This window comes from Meriones unguiculatus, chromosome 17 (genome assembly GCF_030254825.1).
Source record: "Meriones unguiculatus strain TT.TT164.6M chromosome 17, Bangor_MerUng_6.1, whole genome shotgun sequence".
Lineage (NCBI taxonomy): Eukaryota > Metazoa > Chordata > Mammalia > Rodentia > Muridae > Meriones > Meriones unguiculatus.
In genome coordinates, this window is record NC_083364.1 from 80,492,652 (window position 1) to 80,516,647 (window position 23,996).

General features: G+C 40.3%; 1 pseudogene; it reads right to left on the reverse strand.

The window, feature by feature from the left end:
- Positions 1 to 6,600: 6,600 nt before the first annotated feature.
- Positions 6,601 to 9,841, reverse strand: LOC110564607 (microtubule-associated proteins 1A/1B light chain 3B-like; annotated as a pseudogene).
- Between the last annotated feature and the right edge of the window lie 14,155 nt (positions 9,842 to 23,996).

Here is a 23,996-nt window from a genome sequence, read left to right on the forward strand (position 1 = left end):
ATTTGAACATGTCAAAAGTAATGACAAGAGTAATTAGAAATGGTTTGAAGTTGTATGCTGAACTGGGATTTCCTTAAAATCTTGTGGTGAAGAATATCAAGGCAACTCTTCACTAGTGGAAATCGTTATAAGAGTGTGATATAAAAGAAAGAACTAAGAATGGACTCTTTACTTCCAAAGAATCATTGAAGCAGTATTGTAGAAGGAATGTCTCAGTCCCTAACCTCTAATGGGATAGTTTTTGAGCTCCCTCGTAGTATCAAAACCATAGACCAAATGTGTATGTCTCTGACCTCTGAACAGGGCTTGTAGTCTTTGATAGGTGATGAGGGCAGAACACCTATAATAGGACTAATGCTATTATAAGAAGACTGATCAGAGAGTTTGATAACTTTATGTCTCAGTCAAATGGCGGTACCTAAACATGGCCAGGAGGCGGGACTTCAGCAGACACCGGGTCTGTTGATATTGTAATCTTGGACTTCTCATATTTATAACTCTAAGAAACCAATGTATGTGCCATTTTGTGAGAGTAACTTGTTTTATTTTCGTTTATACTGCAATGATAAAATGCATTGACAAAAATCAACTGAAGGGAGTACAATATTTATTTAAGTTTTCATGTCCAGGTGATAGTCTGTCATTGTGAGCAGGTCAAGGAGAAACTTCAAATTGCTTGTCACATCACATTCACAGTGTAAAAGAAGTGAAAGCATTCATGCTTACTTGCTTGCTTGTATATGCTCAACTTGATTGTGACTTTCATATAGACAGAAAGCCCCTGTCTAGGGTATGGTGCATCCCATAGTGAACTGCATGTTCTTAGGTCAATTAACATATTAAGACCATCCCCTGCAGACCTGTTCACATGTAGCTAGCCCCTGTTGAGATTTTCCCCCAGAGGGTTCCAGGTTGTGCCAAGTTGACAAAACTAACCAGGACACAGCCTAGCAGACTAATGTATGACTTTATGTCAGAGAAGAACATTATAAACGTGGTGGGGTTCAGATACTAGAAGTGTATTCTCTCACCTTGTTGAGGCCACAAATATGACATTGTTTCCAGAGCTGTGATTCCTATAAAGGCTCTTGCAGATACTCCATCCGTGGCATCACCCAGCTTCTGGTGCTGTAGAGATTTGAAGTGTACATTATTAGCAGCCCATTTATTCTCCGTTGATGAACATTGGGTATTAAGTTACATTGAGATTAATCAAATAAAATGCTTTAAGGAGAAAAATGAATGTGTGGAATCTAATTTTCTAAGGCTCGAGTGTCTAGTTAATTAGGAATAGCTAGAGTTGTTCAGACTAACTTAAGGAAGTCTGATTCCCCATCATTTTACTCTTATTTTATTTTATTTTATTTTATTTTCAATGCAGTTTATTCAGGAACCTTGAACAATTATCTGACCCTGGGGAAAGCCAGCCCACAGCTTAAATAGCTTCTGGGTAGCCAACCCCAGCATGCCACGTGGGCAATGCAGATAGGTCCACATACATGGAAGCAAGCCAGATCCTCAGCCTTTATTGCTTTATTCTTTTGGTGTTCAATGCTTTTAAAAATTTGATTCAAACTTTATTTAGCTCATTGAGAAAGACTTAGGTATTTTGTTTTAAGCTCTTTAATAAGAGCTTGTTTAATCTTCACAGTGGAAACCGTTAGAGGTTAACTGTTCACATTCCCTTGGAGTTCATTTTTAAGTCCTAAATGCTTTTTGTCTGTTTTTCTACAAGATAATCCTGGAAAGGTACCATTTAGCAAGACAGAAGGAAGGCACATGTCAAGCTGTTGGTATCTGTGGCCTAAATAGCTAATTGACAACTTAATATGACTGACATCATAGTTACTGAGAGCAGAGATGTGTCTTGGTCAGCCCTGGAAAGGCTTGTAATGTTCACAAGAACAATTGTATTCTTGAGTTTGGCCTTGTATGTGAGGACACAGGTGGCTTCAAATGTCTGGGACCTGCAGAGGATAAGGGGATGGAGGGACTCACTACAAAAAGTTTTCTCAACTGGAGCTATTCCCAGGAGGAGGTAATGTGTGTTGGAGGGTAAGCTGCTGGAAACAACTGGGTGGCCAGTTGCCTGTACTATGTGCCAAACTCAGGATTTCTGTTTCTGAGAACCAGATCCAGCTGGTAGTCATATAAGATGGAGCCCACCCTGCAGAGGTGAAACAGGTGGGAACCAGAGTGAGTGGGAAGTACAGTCTAAAGACCAGCTTGAGTCGCAGGAAAGGATGTCATGAACCCGATCATGAATGGAGAGCAGCCAAGTGTCAAAGTGTGGGGAGTTCTTGGCGGTGGACGTGGGTCCACTCTTGTTTGTAAGTAAGCAGCTGGCTGTGGAAGCTATAGCAACTGCCGCTGTTCTGACCTTGTTTCCCATTCCTTCCACCACAACAGAAATCCTATAATCCATACTCTTCTAAACTAACTTTATTATTATGGGAATCACAGGATTAGGCATTAAAGCACAGTTACCATTTACATTTTATATGACCTCAGTATTTTCGGTTCATAGAATGTAAAATTTCCACATTCCATCTCTTTTTCATATAGAGATTTGAGGATCAATAAAACAGTATACAAATGATTTCCTTGGGAAAACTTGCCATGTAATATAAGCAACCCTGGGAAGGAGTTGAAATAGCATAAAATATCATATTTTCAAAGCATGAAAAACCAATGATTAGTTATGGTCAAAAGAGAAGGCAAGAGAAAGCCCACACTTCACACTTCCCATTACACATTTGCTCGTTATTCTAAGACTTTGATCAGAGTTTTAATATGATAATTTTTGCTTCTGCATTTCTACCCACGTACAATTCTCTTTCTCTTTATCTCCAGTTTCTGTCTTCATCTCCAACTGAATTTCTGTCTCTTCTCAAATTAAAAGCTAACAGTTAGCATGTATTTCTCAGTATGATACTAGAGACCTGGCACCTTTTATTTGCCTAGGTACATCAGTATTTTTTTTTCTTCTTTGATTCTACTTACTACACCTTTGTTGGTATAGTAATATATGATCATAATAGTGGTAAAGAAACAATAATACTCGGCACAGTTCATGGGTTTTACTCTATAAAACAGAAAATCAGAGAAATGCAATTTCTTAACTGGAACCTTTAGTAGCAAAGAAGTAGGAAAAATATAAAAATTGAATGAGAATGAAACTTCTGCTTGAGTTATAATCAGATCCAAAGATGTCTTCTTAGGACAACATCCTGATCTCACTTCTGTAAGCTGGGTGAAAGGAGTGCATTATGAGGACATTAAATGAATGGATGGATTCTTCCAGAACTGGCAATGTGTACATGAGGCAGGATTGAACAGGGGCCAAATCCTCTAAATTATTCCTCACCTCACTCTTTGATGACATCATAAGATACTTTGCCAGTGTTTTTGGGCATCAGTTCCCAAGGAAATTTTAATTTCTACTCTTAGAGTTAAGAGGAGAAAAAGACACAGCTTCAAAGTTAGCTACACTGTCATTGTTTTCCTTATATTCAATTCAGACATCTTGAGTTTTGGCCTCAAAGGACCTAGATATACAATGAAAAAAAATTAGTGTGATATGTTCAGCAGGTAAAGGCACCTGTCACTGAATCCGAGGACCAGAGTTTTAGTGGAGAGAAGAAACTGACCTCAGAAAGTTGTCCTTGATATTCACCCAGGCTAACACACACACACACACACACACACACACACACCACATACATACAGAGAGAGAGAGAGAGAGAGAGAAAGAGAGAGAGAGGAGCACATGCACACACATAGTCACAGATATTTAAATAAAATGTAATTTTGCATTTTTAAAAAATTACTTATTTCATATTTTGAGATGAATATAATTATAACATTTCTCTAATCTCTTTCCTCCTTCCAAATCCTCCCATATACCTCTCCGTGATCTCTTTCAAATTCATGTCTTCTATATTAATTAATTGTTGTTACAACACATACATACATAATATTTATATATGTGTACATATTCCTTAATACAATCGAATAGACTGTTCATTCTGTATAATGTTATTTGTATGTATATTCTCAGGCCTGACCAGTTGGTCTCCGATAACCAATTGGTGTGCTTTTCCATAGGAAGACTATATTTCTCACTCTCAGCATTTCTTAGTTGCCTGTAGGTTGTGTATGTGTGTGCCCATGTATGCATGTATACATATATAATGTGTAAATAAACATGTAGACATGTAACATATTTTTTTTTAAATAGACATAAAATAGTCACTCTAAGAAATCTGGCCATAATATATACTAAAATGTCAGAGACTCTGAGAAAATACTTGCCAGGTAAAATCTGCAGATTAACTGCACAGAAAGTGTTGATGTAAAACATACCCACAAATGATCATATTTTGCCCCATGAGTACTGAAAAATAGTAAAAATCAAAGAAAATAATGATAGGGTAAGTTTTTCACACTCTTTTTTTCCCTCTGTTCTAAAAGTCTGTTCATGGTCTTATTTAGATTGAGGGTGACCATACTTTATAATGATATTTTCAGTGACAGACAGAAATAAGTGTCCTTTCATATTGGTGTGGTTCTTTTTCTATTGTAAAAGAGGTCTTAATTTTGTACTGAATGGTATAATTTGCGTTTTATTCATGACCAACTTTTGAGAAGCAGCCTTAAAATAACAGAGCCCGGGTGGCTTTAACGATAGAAACTTATTTTCTCAGCTAGCTGGAAGCCAAGAGTCTGAAACTGAGGTGCAGGTTGGATGGCTTTCCTTCTGAGAACATCCCTCCTTCTTCTTTTGGCTTGTGGGTGCCTGCCTTCTCCCGTTGTTTTCATACAGTCTTTTCTTAATGTGTGTATTATCTGTGTTTCAACTTCCTTTTAAAAAGACACTTACACTGGACTAGAACTCATTCCAGCAATCTCTTTTTAGCTTTGCTACCTCTTTAAAGACATTGTTCCCAAACACAGTTACATACTGGTATGTCCGTGTTAGGAATTAGGACTGCAACATATGAGATTTGGGGGGAACCAATTCAACCTGTAACAATTGAGTTATTTCTAGTCTGTTATGAAGGACCCGTGGTGTTAGAGATGTTTGTTTCTTTTGTTGCCTGCTGTGTCCTAAGAACCTGTATCGTTACCTGGAAAACAGCAGGCAATCGTCAATATTTGCCGATGAGAAAATAATGAATGCATCAAAGAATTAAACAAATGAGTCAAGTGACAAGTTGACACATCCAGAGTTCTCTGTGTGTGGCAGATGCTGCGCTTGCTGGTAAAGATCATTTATATTTGAATTAGTAAGATTTGAGCAGCCTTAGTTATGCCTATTTTGGCACATGGGCAAGCCAGTCACATTTGTGGATGAAGTCTGTAATTAGGAATGAGTAGTAAACAAAATGCCTTCATGACATCAAAGCAAAGTGGGACGCACGCATCAGCTGTGGAGCAGAAACACGGAAGAGGAGTAGTTCCTTTAAGGTAACGAAACCATAAGGACAGAACTTTGTAATTAAAGCTGAAGTGAATTCACCCTTTCCTGCTCATCGCTCCTGCGCCGGTGCCTTTTCTGCCAGGCTGAGGGACGGCAGATGGAGCAGGAGGCGCCAGAGTTCCACTTCATGGCAGGGTTGTGACAAACACAGTTCCCTTCCATCTGAGCGCAGACTTTCAGAAGCACATTTCCCTGCTTTCTCTACACACAGAAGTTGCTCCCCCTTTTCTTTTTGTTTCAGTGAGAGCGATTAAAAGAAAATATTTAATGTAGATGGAATGCGAGTGAATCCATAAGCCCTCACTAAGCTCCGCGTGCACAATTCTGTGAAGGCTATGTGTTCCCAACATCAACGAGGGCACAAGAAATTTTAGAGACAAAAGGTTAAATACAGTCTGCTTTCCTGGGGTATGTTTTAAAATTAAAAGTTTTTCTAGTACGTGAGGCTTAAGGTTAAGTCCCACAAAATATATCTCCTTAAAAGCCCCCCCCCCGTTTCACAAAAGCAAATTAACAGCAAAGAAAGTGAGCCAAGAACGCTTTTCAGAATTTATTTTCAATTCCTGAGGCACATGCTTAGTCTTGATTATACTCAGCTACACCCCAAACTAATGTACACACGTGTACATATGGCACATGTACACACACACACACACACACACACACATAGAACTGCCCCCAACAGGCAGAGAAAAACGAGAGAGAGAGAGAGAGAGAGAGAGAGAGAGAGAAGACAGAGAGACGTACACAGAGAAAGATGATACAGACAGAAAGACAAAGAGAGACACAGAGAGACAAAGACAGACAGAGGGAATCAGACAGACAGACAGAGAGACTATCCCCCAAGAAGCAACACACCTTTTCCCTTTTTTTTTTTTTTGGATGCAAAGTATTTTATTTTTAAACTAAAGTCTGAAACAAGAAAACCCAGTTTAGATGTGTTTCCAAGCTGAATGCACTTGCATGGAGCTCAGCTTCTGGCTGATGAAGGGTTCCTAACCCCCCAGGTGGGTGCCTGTATTCTGATCTGTGAGTGGTGAGCTGACCAGCTCCCGCTGGTACGTCCCTTTCTTCCTCAGTAAGGGCCGCACAAACATTAGGTATTGTTCTAGTTTGTTCTAGTCATACACAGCCAGCGCTGTCCCGAATGTCTCCTGGGAGGCACGCACACACCGTTTACAGGAAGCCGTCTTCATCTTTCTCACTATCTTACACGTCAGGGCTGGGCACAGACACACTCACCATGAGGTGCCGGCTCACCGGGAGGAAGAAAGCTTGACTGGCATTGAGCTGTAAGCGCCTAATTATCTCCATGAGCTCGCTCACGTTCACATGATCAGGTGAAAGGAAATTGGTTTGTCCAGGACGGGCAGCTGTTTCTCACCCTAGTGTCGTCGTGTTATCACTGGGATCTTGATGGGGCGCTGTTCCTGGATCAGCCGGACACCTTCTGCTCTGCGTTCAAAGCTCCGGCGCTGCTTGACGGTCTTGTAAGATGGCCATGGCGTGGGGATCCTGATGCAAGGATCTAGCTCCCGCGACGGCCGCTTCCCTGTGTCTAGATGTTACTGATAAATAGTATATGTCTGATAAATATTTATTGAATATTGCTGAATAAATAATTCAAAGGCACCGATTTAGCACCGATGTATTTAACTTAGTTTGTAGCACAGATACTTATCACTTAGGACTGATAACTGATATTTCTCATATTGGTATATTATGACAAACAAGCAGCTTCTGCAAATCCAGTGTTAGGTTTTATTCCTTGGGCTTGATTTGGCACATGTAACCTTCCCCATTATACTTCTGTACCATTTTAATAGTTTTCTAGTGTTCGTTTGCTCACCAAAGTTTTTTTTTTTCTAAAAAAAAAAAACCGACAAAAAGTCAGTTTCTCATGTGATTGTAATATTCAACCGCATCTTCCCCTAAAGATGCAGGTGTATTTATAGGGACCTCAGCTTTAAATAAAATGTGTAGCAATAATTCATAACTAAGTCATAGTCTAGGCATGTGTTCAGCTGAGTGAGCAGGGAGGGAGTTGTAGGAATTTCTACTGTAAATTACAGCATAGAATCACTGTGTTTACAGTCAGACACTTGGTCACAAGCCTGACCTTGATTTAAGTCTCTTACAATATAAATTAAGCCATTCTGTATCTACTTAAAGTTCACGTAGAAACACAAGAACAAAATGACTTCCATTGAGAGCAGAAGTATGTGAATAAAAACAAACATGTTGGAATTTTAATCAAAATAATTCCTGCATATTTTCATATGCAAAGGAAACAATTCAGAATATGTTGTATACAGCAGACAAGTTTTAAGGATATTTTATCTATCTATAAATCTACCTAAATCTCTGTGTGTAATGCTGTTTATTTCTGGCTGTCTGGAAGATGGAGTCCCTCTTCTTTTAGCAGAAATGTGGGTTCCTTTTCTACTGTGAGAAAGGGGCAGTACGCTGCCAGCTCCCTGGCTGAAATATGTGCCCACGTTCAAGCCCAGACCTTCAAAAGTTGTAATTAATTAACTGTTTTAAGTTAGTGGTAATAACATAGTGAAGCCACAGGGTACAGCAGTGCAAATGAAGATGCTCATTGCAGTCATTTTGGTTCTGGGATATAGCAATGTTCATTGTTGTTGCCTCCTTGTGCTTTCTAACAGTGCTTTCCAGCCTTGTGGATGATGTGGGATGTTGAACATCTGTAACAGCAGCTGCCAAGATGCCCCTAATCTGTCCTGCTTTGGTGATTCCTGTCTCTTTGCTAGTCCCTTCTCCTTGTAGATGAGCTAGACCCACTTCTAACAAACAGAAGATGACAAAGTGATCAAGTACTGCTTTTGATATTAGGTTAAAAAGAGTGTGGTTTCTGTTGTGGGTGAACTCTTCATGAATTCCTGGAGGGAAATCAGTAATTACAAAATAATTCTATACAGATGCTTGTATGGCAAGTAGCTAAAGTCTTTGGCCTTAACAATGAAACCTTAATGTTGGAGAGCTAGAAGTGGATGCCTTTCTAGTTGAGCCCCTGAAATGACTTCTGGTCTAGTCTCAAACTTGATCATAATTTTATGGTAAGACCTTCAGGCAAACCACCAAGCTAAGCCATTCCAGATGTCCTGACCCAAAAGCTGTGAGAAAACAGAACATATTTCTGTTTTCAACATTAAGTTTTGTGTAATATGTTACACAGAAATATGGGTCCAATGTAATGTTCATTCAGAAAACCTTTGGTTTAGTAACATAGTTTTCTCTTGGTTGCAATCAGCAACATAGGCATTGTTCAAGTGGAAATAAAAGGCATTGGATGTGGTAGGATTAGAATACAATGAAATTTTTTTTAATTTAAGAAAAGATCTAGTAATAGAAAACAGAAATTAAAAAATTGTATGTTACAAAATCATAACAAAATGCCCTTTGAGATGCTGGGGAAATGATTCAGTCAGAGTTCTTGCCAAACATGCATGAAGACCTGGATTTGGATTGTGCAACCAATGCACATAGTCAGACATGGAGTGTCTGCTTGAAGTTCCAGTACTGAAGGTCCAGAGATAGTGGGGATGCTGTGGCCTGATGACTATCTGGTCTGGCTGGGTCTGCGAAAGATTCTGCTTTAAAATAAAAGGTAAGAAGCAATTGAGGAAGACAATGTCAGCCTCCTGTCATTACATACAGAGCCACATGCACAAACACATACATGATCATATACATAAATACCACACAGACACACGTACACACACCATTGAAGACAAAGCTTTGGGAAATCCAGTCTAATGTTTTAAAAAAATAGCAGAGTTGTCTGGAATTTATGGGGGATTGTCTTCTTCTAATAGTATCAAACAGATAAGAGAAGAAGAATGACAAATAGTGAATAAATGGTCTCAGGTCAGAGATGAATGTTTTTACAATCTTGGCAAAGGCTCACTAACTTCAGGTAAAAGCAGACTCTTTGGGAAGAGTAAGGGAACTAATGGAATGGGGGAGGAAGGATAGAGTGTATGGAAAGTAGAATAGTTTAAAATACATGATATTCTTGAATGAAAGTGTCAGAAAACTTATAAGTTTATCCAAACAGACATGCTAATAAAATTATAAAATGAAGACAGTAAGTTCTGATGGTTGATCTTATCAACCTGATGAGATTTTTGAATCACGTAGGAGAAAAACCTTTGTTTATCAATGTGATGGTATTTTCAGAGAGGTTTGATAGGGCTCCCGAAGAGCTCAGGTGACAGGGTCCCATTTGCTGTGTTCCTTCACTGAATAAAATGGAGGGACAAAGAGAGCACCATCATCTATCTTTCTCCGCTTCCCAAAGGCAACAGTGTGAGCAGCTGTTTCAGCTTCTGTCATCACGACTTTCTCATCACAATGTACTGTAACCTTCCATGCAAAAGAAGCCCTAAGGAGTGTCAGCATTCATGTCAGTGTATAGAAGGAACTAGGCATTTCAACTCCAGCATCTCATGTTGTATTCCGTTTCTTTAGTCCATTTGGGCATATGACAAAATAAGTAAAACTGGGTCATTTATAATGCTGGTTGTTTCTAGAGTAAGGCCAGGGACAATTCATTTCTTGTTATTAATAAAGAGGGCAATAGCATTTGCACAGTAGCCCAGAGGCCTATGTGCAGCCCATCTTAGGTAGGTACGGAGAGTAAAAGGGTTGGCTGGTCTCCTGGATTCTACTTTTAAACGATATTTGTTTGTTTTTAGTATTTATATACACACCTATGTATATGAGTTTATTTGTCTGAATGTATCTATGTTTACCACGTAAGTACCTGGTACTCACAGAGACCAGAGGAGAGCACTAGAATCCCTGTGACTGGAGTTGAAGAACGTTGTAAACTTCAGTGTGGCTGGTGCTAAAGATAGATGAGTTTTAGAAAGTAATAGGTGGTTACTTCAATGACAACTGCTGCTTTATGACACCTGGTGTGCAATTATTTATATGGAAAACATTTTAAAATTAAAATTAAATTTCTGTGTGTCAGAAGAGAACAGAATGTTTAATAGCCACAAATGCATCAAAATTTAAAGGATGTGTTTATTGACATGTAATTTTATTATATTGATCATGTTATGCTGATGAGACCTGGAGAGAAATTATCGTAAAGGTGATGCATGTCCTAAAATTGTATGTTCTTTATTTGCTTGTTTATTCGACAACAGCTATCGAGTGTCTGTTTCATGTCAATCACCATTCCCATGTTGAAAGTGTAACAGTAAACAAAGTGGGATAAATGAACTAACACTGCAGAAGTGAGAGATGAAGAAGCCTGCAAACACACCGCCTGCCAAACTCTGATGATTTCCATGCAGAAATCTATGTAAGTTTAAGATAAGGCAATCCAAAAAATAGGACACTCTTGTGTAATGTTAGGGATTAGACAAGGTTGGAATGAGGAGATATGTCAGCGGGAGCCTGAAAAAAGTGAGGGGAGCAAAGTGAAAGGCTCTGGGGGAAAGTTCCACACACAGGAGGCAGAAAGTACCAGGGCTATAAAGTATTGGCCTACATTTAGCAGTGAGTGCAGGAGGGAGGGGTAAGGGCACAGCAGCAACAGAGAGTGGAGGGCTTCCCTCTCATAGAGAGCTGGGAAGCAGATGCATGATTTTGTGGGTAAGGGCACAGCAGCAACAGAGAGTGGAGGGCTTCCCTCTCATAGAGAGCTGGGAAGCAGAGGCATGATTTTGTGCAGGAGTGTGCCTGGCCCTGATTTGTATTTTAAAAGGATCACCATGAGTGGCAGATTATGTATACACCACGTAGAACAGCAGATGGCCTTGGGATCCTCTAATTGCAGTGACTAAGAAGAGGGATATTAATGTGATGGAGCAGGTTGGTAGTAATAGGTGGCAATAAGAACCAGTCACTTTGTGTATATTTTTAAAATAAAGGCAGAAAAAATTGATGATATGAATTTATTGTATAAACTGGAGAGGAAAATTAATGCTTCTGACTTTAGATTAGATACAGAAGAACATGGGCATCATACTTTGGGCTGGAGTAATTATGAAAGTGAAAAAATTGGAGTTGCCCTAACAGGGGCTTCCCCATGGATGTGCACAGGCATTCCAGCCAAAGCTGATGCAATGTGGAGAATCAGCCCATGAGAAAGAACGGCTTTCCCTTGCACCTGCCCTCCACTCTAAATACAAGTAGACACATTGGCTGAGATGATGTAGAAGCCGGAAGGAAGGAGGAAAGAATGAAGGTACTCAAGAGAGCACAAGATGGTGAAGAGGCATTCAGTGACAAGAGTCTGATTTCAGAAGAAAGCACAGGGCTTTATTAGTAGAGTTGGATATTTAAGTCAATAACAGGTTTTTAGTTATACTTTCTGTTATTTAAAGTAATTTTTAAATTTAAATGTATTTTGATCATGGTCTCCTCCTCCTCCAAGTCCTTCTAGATCCCCTCACCATCCCTGGCCCCACTAAAAAAAATCCAGCAGTTTTTGAAAGAGGAAGACAATGCAGCCAGTCCTGATGAGACCTGATAAGCTAGAGTCAGATGGAAGAGGAGGAGGACCTCCCCTATCAGTGGAGTTGAGGAGGGGCATGGGAGGAGAAGAGGGAGGAAGGGCAGGATTGGGAGGGCACTACAGCTGGCATACAAAGGGAGTAAATTGTAATTAATAAAAAAATAAATTAAAAAAGTGACAGCAATTTAGAGAATGACAGACTCACAGAGTCTGCAAACTTCTTCCATTGAATATTTCTGATGATTAGTGTGGCATTCACTTTTCTACTGAAACCATGTATTGTAAGACCTGGGGTCTCACAGCTCAGGAGTTCAATCGAGCCCTTCCCAGAAACTCCCCCAGACCAAGACTTGTTGCAAAAGCAAGAGGTTTATTAACCATTGTACAACGGGGTCACCCCTGCTGGTCAGCAAAGAGTGGCACCGGGAGACAAAGGCCTTTAGGTTTTTAAAAGAAAAATTGTGGGAAATTTGAAGTTGCAGTTTTGGCAATTTAGGATTGGATGAGGAAGCTATAAGGTAAGATAATTGGTTAGTCTTAGGTGCTCAAGCTTGGCCAGTCCTGCCAAGTGTGGATGCAGCTGCACTTTAAGGTGGGGGTGGTTAGCTCATCTTTGAAGATTAGGAGCTACAGACTTTTGGCTGGAGGTCAAAAGCTACTCAGAAGAAGTCTAGGTTCGTTGCTAAGAAACACTATCTCAAGGACAAGGGTCTGGTCCTTCTTTTGCTGAGTGAAGGTCATTGCTTGCTTGCCCTTTTTTATATCTATCCTCACAGATAGGGTCACATTCCTTTACTCTCTGGAAAGGTACTAAGAGGCTTTAGCTTAACCTGGACCTAAAACTCAAAACTATAGGCTTTAGAAGACATATAGGTTACAAAGTTAGTCTAACCCTTTCAGTATGGACACACTTGGGTCCATATTTCTCTTAATCTCATGTTCCAGTTTTCTCTAATTGTGTTAGTTACTGATGTTTTTTTCAGTTGGACCTTGTTGTTTTATTAATAAGTTGATTTGTTTTGTTTTGTTTTCAAATAAGATTCTGCACTGGCTTTCCATGCTATGAAGAAAAGGAAATAAATCATATTACCAAGGATTTATAAACTGAAAGTCAGAACTAATCTAGTCTAAAGTAAGGATGTTTGGGATGAGTTCAGATGTCAGTTGGTAAGCCTTGTGAAAAGTATTTTACTTATGGGAAACTAGACCAGAAAAATAAAATCACAGTAAGAGCGTGTTTATATGTGAATGCCTTGGACTGACAACATTGTTCACAAAACTAGAAGAGGAAGTCTGAAAGCACGTGAAGAGAAACTTGTTAAGAATCCACACTGAGAAGCTGGGCACAGTGGTGCATGCCTCTAATCCTAGGACTCTGGGAGGCCGAAGCAGGAGGATTTCTGTGAGTTTGAGCCCAGCCTGGTCTACAAAGTGATTCCAGGACAGCCAAGGCTACATAGAGAAACCCTGTCTCAAACAAACAAACAAACAAACAAACAAAACCAACCAACCAAACAAACAAAAAACCCAACTCACACTGAGAAACAGTGTTCAGCCATTGAGAGAAGTGGATTCATTAAAACGCTTAATTTTTTTAAAATTAAATTTTATTTTATTAATAGCACTTTATTCACTTTGTATCCCCCCATAAGCTCCTCCCTCCTTCCCTCCCATTCCTACCCTCTCCTCCCTCTTCTTCACCCATGCCCCTCCTCAAGTCCACTGATAAGGAAGGTCCCCCTTTCCTTCCTTCTGATCTTAGTCAATCAGATCACATAAGGAGTGGCTGCATTGTCATCTTCTGTGGCCTGGTAAGGCTGTTCCCCTCAGGGGGAGGTGATCAAAGAACAGGCCAATCAGATTATGTCAAAGGCAGTGTTTTCTCAGACAACTAGGAATAGCACTTCCTCAAGGTCCAGCCATACCACTTCTAGGCATATATCCAAAAGAGGCTCAAGTACACAATAAGGACATTTGCTCAACTATGTTTTTAGCAGCTTTATTTGTATAGCCAGAAGCTGGAAACAGCCCAGATGCCCCTCAACTGAAGAATGGATGTAGAAATTGTGGTACATCTACACAATGGAGTATTACTCTGCAATGAAAAATGGGGAAACAACACCCTTCACAATAGCCACAAATGACATAAGGTACCTCGGAGTAACCCTAACCAAGGAAGTCAAAGACTTGTATGAAAAAAATGTCAAATCTCTGAAGAAAGAATTAGAAGAAGATATGAGAAGATGGAAAGATCTCCCATGCTCATGGCTTGGTAGGATTAACATAGTAAAAATGGCCATCTTACCAAAAGCAATCTACAGATTCAATGCAATGCCCATCAAATTACCAACACAATTCTTTACAGACCTGGAAAGAAAAATTCTCAACTTCATATGGAATAACAAGAAACCCAGAATTGCTAAAACAATCCTCTACAATAAAAGTTCTTCTGGAGGTATCTCCATCCCTGATCTTAAGTTGTACTATAGAGCAACAGTTTTAAAAACTGCATGGTACTGGCATAGAAACAGAATGGTGGATCAATGGAACCGAACAGAGGACCCAGAAATAAACCCACACACTTATGGACACCTGATCTTTGACAAAGACGCCAAAACCATACAATGAAAAAAAGATAGCATCTTCAACAAATGGTGCTGGTCTAACTGGATGTCTACATGTAGAAAAATGAAAATAGATCCATACTTGTCACCCTGCACAAAACTGAAGTCCAAGTGGATCAAAGACCTCAACATAAAACCAGACACATTAAATCGGCTTGAAAAAAAAGTGGGAAATACCCTAGAACTCATTGGTACAGGGGAAAACTTCCTGAACAGAACACCAACAGCACAGGCTCTAAGAGCAACAGTCAATAAATGGGACCTCATGAAACTGAAAAGCTTCTGTAAAGCAAAGGATACCATCATCAAAACAAAGCGACCACCTACAGATTGGAAAAGAATCTTCACCAACCCTTTATCTGACAGAGGACTCATATCCAGTATATATAAAGAACTAAAGAAGCTGAAAAGCAGCAAACCAAGTAATCCACTTAAAAATGGGGAACAGAGCTAAACAGAATTCTCTGTAGAGGAATACCAAATGGCAGAGAAGCACTTAAAGAAATGCTCAACCTCACTAGCCATTAGGGAAATGCAAATCAAAACAACCCTGAGATTTCACCTTACACCCATGAGAATGGCCAAGATCAAAAACTCAAGTGACAACACATGCTGGAGAGGTTGTGGAGAAAGTGGAACCCTTCTCCACTGCTGGTGGGAATGTAAACTTGTACAACCACTGTGGAAATCAATCTGGCGCTTTCTCAGACAACTAGGAATAGCGCTTCCTCAAGATCCAGCCATACCACTACTGGGCATATATCCAAAAGAGGCTCAAGTACACAAAAAGGACATTTGCTCAATCATGTTTGTAGCAGCTTTATTTGTAATAGCCAGAAGCTGGAAACAACCCAGATGCCCCTCAACTAAAGAATGGATGCAGAAAATGTGATACATCTACACAATGGAATATTACTCAGCAATGAAAAATAAGGAAATCATGAAATTTGCAGGTAAATGGTGGGATCTGGAAAGGATCAAGGACAAGTGAGTTGTCCCAGAAGCAAAAAGACACACATGGTATATACTCACTCATATAGACATACAACATAGGACAAACCCACTAAAACTTGTGCATCTAAAGAAACTAAGCAAAAGAGAGGACCCTAACTAAAATGTCCAATCCCCATCCGGAAAGGCAAAGAGGAGGGACATCAGAAGAAGAAGAAAACAGGAAACAACCTAGGAACTTACCACAGAGGGCCTTTGAAAGCCTCTGTCCTACAGACTATCAAAGCAGATGCTGAGCCTGATGGGCAACTGTTGGGCAGGTGAACGGAATTTTAGATAAGAACTGGGAAATAGTAAGAGCTGGAGAGGTCAGGGTTTGAACACAGGGAACTTCCCAGAGACTCATACTCCAACCAAGGACTATTCATGGAGATAACCCAGAACCCCTGCACAGATGTAGCCCAGGGCAGTTCAGAGTCCAATTGGGTTACATAGTAATGTGAAGAGGGACTGCCTCTGACATAGTCTGATTGGCCTGCTCTTTGATCACCTCCCTCTGGGGGGGAGCAGCCTTACCAGGCCATAGTAGAGGACAATGCAGCCACTTTTGATGTGAACTGACAGACTAAGATCAGAAAGGAGAGGAGAACCTTCCCTATTAGTGGACTTGGGGAGTGGCATGCAAGCAGAGGGAGGAGGGAGGGTGGGATTGGGAGGGGAGGAGGGAGGGGCTTATGGGGGGATGCAGAATGAATAAAGTGTAAGTGATGAAAAATTTAAAAAAAAAGGAAAAAAATAATTTAAGAACCTTAAATGACTTTCAAAAGTGGAGGAAAACATGGAGTTAGTCAATTGGCATGGAGAAAGTCTCGCCCCTGGGGGCAATGGTCTCCTGAACCTACTCAGACTTCGGACACCACCACTGCTAGTTCTAGAACTGATGCAGGATGTTCCAACGAAGGGGTTAAGGCTTCTCATAATATTTCCTATGAGCCCACACCTGTTTGTCTATATCCCCCATTTTTATTCATTATTAGCCAGATAGAGCCAAGTAATTGTGGTAATGATACTTGCTTTTTTGCCCAATGCTGGAATGCTAGTAAATTTAGGTATGCCCTGGTTACTCGCATGCCTCACTGGGTGCCTGTGCCCATTGATGCCCCTCACGCTATGACTCTCTTCAGACAGAAAAGGGATCTTGGAACTACAGCCACCATTGTTACTACCATCTCATTGGCGGCTCTTGGAGCTACCATCGGGGCATTAGCCATGGGTCATACTGGGGAGACTGCTCAGACCCTGAATAATCATTTAGCCAATGTAGCTCATGCCTTAGTTGTACATAAAGGAATTAATGCTCAACTAAAAGGAAGCTTGATGGTGTTCAATCAGAGGCTTGACCTCGTGCAGGAGCAAATTGATACCCTATGGCAAATCGCTCAACTTGGCTGTCAATGAAAATATGCTGGACTTTGAGTCACTAGCATATAGCATGAGAATTTTTCCTGTGCTGCAAATCTGTCTAAACAATTGTCGAGCTATATTTTAGGTAATTGGACTGGAGAATTCGATACTACGATGGAGCAGCTGAGAGTGGCCATTGTCACAGTAAATTCTACCAGAGTGGACGCAGGACTAGCCACAGGATTATCATCATGGATTGCTGCAGCCATGAATCATCTGAAGGAATGGGCGGGCATGGGAGCGTTAGCAGGCCTTCTGGTGTTGGTCTCCTTGGTTTGCCTGTGGTATATATGCAAGATTAGAGTCTCACAACAGTGTGATGCAGCCATGATCATTCAGGCCTTTACAGCCATTGAAGCAGGACATTCTCCCCAAGCATGGTTGGCTACCATAAAAAGCTAAAATGATACGCTCAGGATGCCAGGCTAAGCACTGCACTCAGGGTCAGCTGCTTTGGACCCAGAGAAGAGCATGTCTGATTGCATGCAGGTTGATACCCCAGGTCCCGCCTCTGAGAAAAAGGTATCAGACGGGTCTGATGCTCTTTGGGTGGATGACACCTAAATGAACATCGGCACAAAGTCCCAATTTATTTCTAATATCAGAGATCAGACCTCTACTCTTGCCTGATGCGTCTAAAACAAAAAGGGGGTACTGTAGAGAGCTGCGGAATGCTGTTCCTTAAAGATGGAGCTGGTTTCCGCCTTCCACCTTCCCGATGGTGAGTGCTCTCTGTCACGAACAATTCCACATTTGGCTAAGGCCGAGGATCTGGCTTGCTTCCATGTATGTGGACCTATCTGCATTGCCCCCGTGGCACGCCTGGGTTGGCTACCCAGAGGCTATTTAAGCTGTGGGCTGGCTTTCCCCAGGGTCAGATGATTGTTCAAGGTTCCTGAATAAACTGCATTGAAAAAAAAAAAAAGAAATTGTGGTACATCTACACAATGGAGTATTACTCTGCAATGAAATATGGGGAAATAATGAAATTTGCAGGTAAATGGTGGGACCTGGAAAGGATCATCCTGAGTGAGCTGTCCCAGAAGCAGAAAGATACACATGGTATATACTCACTGAAATAAGCATATAACATAGGATAAACCTACTACAATCTGTACATCTAAAGAAATTAATCAAGAGAGAGGACCCTGACTAAAATGGTCAATCCCCATCCTGAAAGGCAAAGAGAATGGACATCAGAAGAAGAAGAAAACAGGAAACATGTTAGGAGCCTCTCACAGAGGGCCTCTGAAAGGCTCTCCCCTGCAAACAATCAAAGCAGATGCTGAGACTTATAGCCAACTGTTGGGCAGAGTGCATGGAATCTTATGTAAGAAGTGGGAAATAGTAAGATCTGGAGAGGACAGGAACCCCACAGGAGAGCAACAGAATCAGAAAATTTGAACACAGGGGTGTTCCAAGAGACTCATACTCCAACCAAGTACCAGGCATGGAGATAACCTAGAACCCCTGCACAGATGTAGCCCATGACAGTTTAGTGTCCAAGAGGGTTATATAGTAATGGGAAAAGGGACTACCTCTGACAAAACGTTTAATTTTTAAGAAGTTCCATGGGGACTTGAAAAGTATTTGTAAATATCTCAGTTTTGTAAATATGTCACTATTGAAGATACATATATTTTTAGTAGAATATAAAGTATATCTTATGATATATATCATTTTGCAAAAGAACGAAAGCCAACCTTGGAGTCACACTTTGGAAAGTTAGCTTCTTCCCAGCATTCATGGCAATACATAAATATCAGACAGAACCAGTGCATACCCCTCACACAAGTACAGCCATGCTTGCTTTTACTGTGTCTTACAAGCTAATCTTTTCCCTTCTTTCCTTTCTCTTTCCTGCTTTCTCGGTAATCTTTTTTCCCCTGTTATCCTTTCTAGATCGATTATTTTCTAAAATGCTGATCAATACCAATTGCTTACATCACAATCTATACCTTGGTCGATGTTCATGATTTTAAAATTACTTTTTGAAGGCACCCCTCATCCAATCTATCTCTTAGCTCTCAGCCATCAGGGACTTTCATAACATCTCTTTCTTAAATAATACAGTGTGTTGGTTGACTCTACAGTGTGTTTGGGAAGATAGCAGAATGTAGCATGGCCTCTTCTTACAGGCTCCAATCTGTGATAGCCTGGGAGAGTGACTAGAACACAGTACCCTTAAAAATGGAAGTAGCGGGGTGTGTGGGGGAGGGAACAAACCATTACATTTCCAGTGCACCCTTTGAATTTTCAGACTTTTTTCCCCCCTGAGGAATAGGTGAAACAGAGGCATGTAGGATACATTTTATAACAGACTTTGATAGGCCAAGTGTAGTGACACTTGACTGGAACTCTTACATTAGTAAGTGGAGGCAGGAGGATTGTGAGTTTTAGTCTAGTCTGGGATATGTAAAGAGACCCTGGAGGAAGGGATGGAGGGAGGAGCAGAGGGAAGGAGGGGAGAATAGAGAGAAGGAGGGAAGGAGGGTTGTTAGAGGAAGGGAGATTGTTAGAATGCTCACGTACAAAAGACCACTCATGTGAGTATCCGTTGCTTAGGGTCTAAGGATTTAGGCGCTTCCATATTCTCACAGATACAAAGAAGAAAACTACTACCTTAAAGTAACCTTGAACTTGAGCCTAATTTCATAAATTTTAGTTGATTGTCCACTGCCTTTAATGTCCATCTGTGAAAACACAATTGAGACTTGTCACTGGCCTATCCACTGACTTGGCTGCCTGTCTGGATGTGCTGTCATTTATGGTGTGAATAGGCCTCCTTCTGGGAATGCAGAGTTTTAAACTGTCACCAGGGAAAGAAAGTACAGTCCGACTAAATACATTCTCTTCTTCTGGTTCCAGTAATTTTTGATGATGGGAATGTTAGGAAAGCATTACAAAAGTCTAAAATGCCTTTTAAATTTTATCTCTTGCATTAAGTTGTACAAACTTTTATATCCTTGGTGTTTTAAAATATCTTTGTGAGACAATGTGGGAGTTTCTTTTCTCTTTGCATTAAGCAACCTACAATGAGTGTTGAGTGATGTCATCACTGCAAATGTTCTTGAGTGTAAGTGATACAGGATGTGTAGGGCCATGTGAGTCCCTCTGTGGTTACTGCTACTGTCAAAAACCCAGGCTCAGCAAATCTTTCATAATACCATATAGTATCAAAGAAAGAATGTGGTTTCCTAACGGAAACCTACAAACCAAGGGACAGAAAAAGAGGAAGAACACCTGTGCCGTCTGCATTCCTGTCATCCCATGCAGATGATGTCTTGGCTTGATAGAACAAACAGGAGCAAAAATAGACTTATATTTGTACGGATGGTCTTTATTCTCCTGACACTCTGCCATCTGAAGGGGAAATATGAGAATGGCACTGTCTGAGCATTCAACAGTCCCAAGGCAGTCTGGATTTAGAAAGCAGCTATTTGCATAAATCATCTGGAAAAAAGTGGCAAGTACCTCAGAAAGCAGGTATTTCAGAGGATCAATAGAAGGTTCTGATCCAGGGAGAAGGAGTCATTGGTCCCATAAAGAAAGCAAGGGCCTCTGTTGGCTCACAAGTGAAAGAAATAACAGCTGTGCCACTGTTGGTCTCCTCAGCTGGCAGGAAGCTGCACACACAATGTGGGACAGGCCATTTATTCCTCCACTCCTAATAACATGGCTGGGGGAAACCTTCAATTTTCATTTCCATCTTTTTGATATTTCAGAGAGAAGTCCCAGTAGAGGGGTGATGCTACACATCTGCTTCCATACATCCCTGTGTGACTTCTCCTGCCCCTTACATCTTCGTGTAGATCCATTTTTCCACTCACTGTCCCCTCACCTTCTGTCACGAGGCATTCTTGGCAAAAATGCTTCTGCCATGTATAAACAGATGTTTTTCCTTTCAATATTTTGAGGATGTTCTAATTGTTTTATTTTGATGAGAAATCTACTCTTGTTCTTATCTCTAGTTCCATGTATATAATATGATTTTAAAATATGATTTTGAAGTTTCTCCTTTGTAACTTGTTTTTGCATAATTTGATTCTGATCTGCTTAGCTGAAGCTTTCATGATATTTCTGTGTTGCCTGAGGCAGGGTTTTGCTGTGTAGTTCTGGCTGGTCATGAGAGCAACGCTCCTGCTTCAGCCTTTCATGTGTGGAGACTTCAGAGGTGGGTGACCAAGCTCCCGTTTTATTTTATTTTATTTTTTTTTAATTTTTTCTTCATGATATTTCTTGTCAAATTAAGGTTTGTTGACCCCAAAGGGGATCAACGAGTTGACAGTATTCCTCAAAGTTTAAAACACTGTTCTTCACTTTTTTTTTTTTTTTTGCTGCTTTCTGCTCAACTTTTAGGTGGACTCCGACTACATACATGTAGTTTTCTTGAAGCCACCCTACATTAAATAACGGTGAATTCTTTCTCTTGTGAGTTTTTTTCCTACTATTTGTTTCATTGTTTTGGAGAGTTTCTGATGGTATATCATCAAGATCATTACTTTAATAATTAACTAAGCTGTTATTAATTTTATTCAATATGTTTTAGTCTATTAACATTTTATCTTTGAGTGTGTCTATTTGTGTATATTTCTGTGTGAAAATGCACGTGTGCAGGTGCACAAACATATGTCTGTGAGTAGAGATGGACGCTGGAGGATATCTCTGAGCAGTGTTCTTCAGATGGCTTTCGCCTGGATTTATGTGTGTGTGTGTGTGTGTGTGTGTGTGTGTGTGTGTGTGTGTGATAGGCTTTCTCCGTGGGACCACTGACTAGGATAGGCTGGCTAGCCAGCAAGTTGCCAGGGCTCTCCCTGTTTCTACTCTCCTCCAGTGCAGGAGTATGGGACCACATCTTGCCTTACCTGAATTCCAGAGGTCAAACTCAGGTCCTCATGCTTGCAAGATATGCACGCTACCAAATGCTCTGTCTCCTCAATTTTATCTGCCCCATCTCTCTTTTCCAGTCCTTTTAATTTTCATGTTTTCTTTTTTTCATAGAATATTTTGCACCTTCCTTTTCATTGACTTCTACGAAGTCTTTCTTTCTTCATTTCTTCCTTGACACAGTGGTCACTGAGTAGAGAATTGTTCAGTTTCCATGAGTTTGGAGGCTTTCTGTTGCCTCTGTTGTCCAAGTCCAGCTTTCACCCATGGTGTATGATCAGATACAAGGGGTTATTGCAACTTTCTTGTATCTGTTGAGGTTTTCTTTGTGACTGACTATATGGTCAATTTTGCAGAAGGTTTTGTGAGGTGCTGAGAAGTAGGTATATTCTTTTGTGTCTGGGTAAAATGTTCTGTAGCTACTTGTTAAGTCCTTCTGATTCATAGTGTTTATTGGGTTCATTATTTCTCTGTTTAGTTTCTGCCTCAATGACCTGTCCACTGGTACGAGTGGAGTATTGAAGTCTCTCACCAATAATGTGTGGTGTCGGATGTGTGATTTAAGCTTTAGTAATATTTCTTCTATGAATGTGGGTGGCCTTGCATTTGTGGTATAGATGTTCAGAATTGTGATTGGTGGGTTTTTCCTTTGATGAGTATAAAGCATCTCTTTCAATTAATTTTGGTTGAAAGTCTATTTTGTTAGGTATTAAAGTGGGCACTCTCGCTTGTTTCTTGGGTTCATTTGCTTGGAAAACTTTTTTCCAACCCTTTATTCTGAGGTAATATTTATCTTTGTTGCTGAGGTGTATTTCTTATATGAATCAGACTGATAGAATTGTTTTAGCATCCATTTTGTTAGCTTATAGCTTTTTATTGGGTCATTGATTTTATTGATTGTGAGAGATATTAAGGGCCAATGACTGTTAATTCCTGTTATGTTGATATTTATCATGGTTGTGTGTGCGTGTGTGTGCACGTGCAGGCATGTGCACATGCATGTGTGTTTCTCTGTTTTTGGTTTTGCTATTGTGGAGCCATTTATTTCCTGTGTTTTCTTGGGTGTAGTTAACTTCCTTGGGTTGGAGTTTTCCTTCTGGTATCTCATGAAAGCTGGATTTGAGCATAGCTATTGTTTAAATTTTGTTTTGTCATATAATTTCTTGTCTTCTCCATCTATGGTGATGAAAAGTTTTTCTCATTATAATTTTTGCTATGATGACCTCTCCGTTCTCAGAGCTCTTCTGGCTTTTAGAGTCTCTGTTGAGAAGTCAGGTGTAATGACCAAGAGCTTTCTAATTGGACTGAAGATCCACTTAGAGGGAAACAATGGCTGGTACAGGAAACGTAGTCAACTACTCAGAGATAGTGAAGCCCTGGACATTGGAGAACCTGCAACTACCATTTTACTAAGTCAACATGACCCTAACAATGATCTGTAAACATTTTCCTTATACCCATAGCTAAGCAAAGTCTTCAACACTTACCAAGAAAATATCTCTCTGTGACAGATGGAGACCACTTCAGATCAATAAAAATGCAGGCAGTCAAGCCAAGTTAAATGGATACATCTGCAAAACACCCTCTTACCTAAGACTTGGGAACATTGCAGAAAAGTAAGTGGAAGACTGTAAAATTCGGAATGCCAGGGAGTTTTCTGTTAGATTGAATCTCCTTGGAATGTCAGATGCTAGACTCATAAAGTCTCACCAACATCACTGCCCAACCATGAGCAGAACAATGATGGCACCAATAGATGTGACAAAATGGACAGGGAAAACTCACAAACCTTCAACTCTACACAAAATAGTACATGCAACTAAGGAATGCTGAGAGCAGGAGAAATAGTCTTCCCCAGGAAAGCAAAGCAAACCTCAACAGATACAAGAAAATTGCAATAACCTCTTGTATCTGATCATACGCCATGGGTTAAAGCTGGACTTAGACAACAGAGGCAACAGAAAGCCTCCAAACTCCTAATGATTAGGCATGAAAACATACATGTGCATAACATTATACAGACTGAGCCGGTCATACTTAGGGATATATATATGTGTGTGTGTGTGTGTGTGTGTGTGTGTGTGTATGATTG